Genomic DNA, 2,636 nt, shown 5'->3' with positions numbered 1-2,636 from the left:
ATTGCTTGTAAGGATATACTGCATAATTTAGGCCTAGTTGACACTCAATGTATCGATTACACTATTTTTCAATTAGATTTGGCAGCTCGACATTAGTGGAGAGGTTATCACGATTCTAGGCTAGTTGGATCCCTTCACGTGGACTCAGTTTTCCAAGATATTCTTAGAGAAGTATATGCCTTAAAACCTTACGGATCGTTTGAGGAATTAGTTCTCGAGGTTGGAGTAGGGCCACATGACTATTGTGGAGTATGAGTCTTAATTTTATAAGTTAGATTGGAATGCTACATCTATTTTGACTGATGAGAGTATGAGAGGGTTTGGTACTTTGTATGGGAATTGAGACTTCCTCTTAGAATTTTCATATAGAGTCTAGTTGCTCGGTCTTTTACTGAGGTTTCTAATCATGATAAGGTTATGGAGGAGATGCATTGCAAGGCCCAAAGGCTCAACAATTAGAGGTTGTGATATTAGGGTATTTTTAGTAGGAGGTGTAGTGGCTCATAGTTTAGAGGTAGTGGTTCTCAGGGTAGGTACTTGATACGAGTCAAAGGGGAATCATAGCTTTCAACGACACCATTAGAGGTCACATATATCAAGAATCAAGCTTAGGGTTGCCTAACCAAGAGGACAAGTGTTGAAGTGTAAATAATATCCTAATTACACTCCAAGGTCGCCCCATTGAGGGCTTTTTTGTTATTGCATGAAGCATAGCGGCGCCTATAAAGTGTAGCCTCTCATTAAGGGCCTATTGGTCATTTACTATATAATAAGTATATCCTAAGACTTTAAAGAGCTTTCATTAGGTTATTTTTCAGAAACTTTGATATTTTGAAAGACTTCTCTTTGAGAGTATATTACAAGTGTGGAATTACTTATGCAAGTCTAGATTCACTTGTGGCAACGTAGAATTGTTATGTTGGTTACCCCTTTAGAAGTGGAGGTTGCTTGAGAATTCAAGTTTTTTTGAGGTCTTCATAAGAGGGTGGTGTTGTTTATATGGTTTATAGGGGTCTTTGTATTTGATACACACTTCGGTTATTGTTTATTGTATAAATTTTATGTCTCATTATCTATCTTTAGTTATTGCATTTTGTTATCTTATCTCATGTTTGTGTTGTTTTCGTGAGTTGTTGTTCATCTTGTGTTTGGTTTCCTCTTATGTTGTGCGCTGTTTTTGTGTTTCGTAATCATTCATAATCATTTGGTATCAGAGAAAGGTTTGATTTTGTTCCAAGAAAATTAATCTTAGGATTGTTATCTAGAAAATCAACACCAAAAGAGAATCAAAATCTGAATATCTTAAAAAAGAAATCTGTCCCATTTTTGTACTTGCCCAAAATTTGAGACTTAGATCTAGCTGATTTTTGTTTGTTTTGTTTGTTTCAAGTGTTAAATCCTTGTTCCCTAACATTAAGTGACTCCAGATCTCAAATTTGAGCTAAATTCGGGTTGAGTTGAGCTATCCACCATTGTTGATCTTGAGTTTGAAGAAACTTTAAGGTGGGATCTTAATTTGGAAGGTTGTTGTGGATTTTTTTGAGTTAAAAATGTGTTAGTTGTGCTTGGATTGTCAACGTGAGCTTTGAATTTCGAGAATAATCAAATTCTAAGGTCATTTACTTATGGATCTACTTGGGTCAAAGTTTGAATATTCTTGGTGTTTTTCACCATCTCATATCTTATTGACAAAGAATCTTTAAAAAGGTGTTATTTGATCTTGAAGAGTTGAGAAGAGATTGTAACCTTTTGTTTGTCTTGAAAAAATATCCCTAGAATAATACAAAATAATAAAGACAACAAAGGGCTTCCTAAAAGGTGTCTTACCAAAAGGGAGAAAGGGCTCCTACCAAGATATACAAAAGCGGAAAGATCCAAAAGTCTTTCAAAAGGGTGTTTTGCCAAAAAGATACAAAGAAAGTCAAACACTTTTTAAATTTGAAAAAGGCTCCTAGTCTTGTGTATTTCCCTCCCTTAGCTGAAATTACACTATTCCAATTGAAGAATGATCAATACAAATTGAATACAATTTTTTTTTCAAAATTTCAACGACCAATGAGAGGCAGCTGTGTCATCACCCTACCCGAAATTGGTTAAGCTTTAATTTTTTGGATTCATTATTTCTTTCTTGTTCCTTTAGTTTCATTTATTGATTGTAGTACGAATTGACAAACTAATAATCACCTACTAGGTTGTGAGTCCCATTTATTCGTGTTTGGGTTCCTTGTGTGCTTTTATCATTTTGATTCGTTGTAGTTTCTTGGTTCAAGTCCGTACATATTTTATTTGAGCTGTTTTAAACAAGAATCTACTCAGACCTTAAGCCACTATTTGTACCAAGTAAACTCACTGGAGTATAAATGTGATACCAACACTTGCAATACCAATTGAGTGACATTTCAAAGATGTAAGCTTGAGAGCTTGTGAAGTTGTTTTCTTTTCTAAACTTAACTAGTTTGCTGTTTTTGTTTTGTTTTGTTTTGTGTTTCTTAATAGGTAAAATGGCTCAATAAGGAGAAATATCACACACCATGGATAATAACACCACAAATTCTATGCTAGATTTGATCATGGAGAATCCTAATTCTATGAATAGACGATTTGATAACATGATAAACCGTCAAGACTTCCCTAAG

This window comes from Capsicum annuum, chromosome 10 (genome assembly GCF_002878395.1).
Source record: "Capsicum annuum cultivar UCD-10X-F1 chromosome 10, UCD10Xv1.1, whole genome shotgun sequence".
Taxonomy (NCBI): Eukaryota; Viridiplantae; Streptophyta; class Magnoliopsida; order Solanales; family Solanaceae; genus Capsicum; species Capsicum annuum.
The sequence above is the reverse complement of the archived record's forward strand: the minus strand, read 5'-3'. Positions refer to the sequence as shown.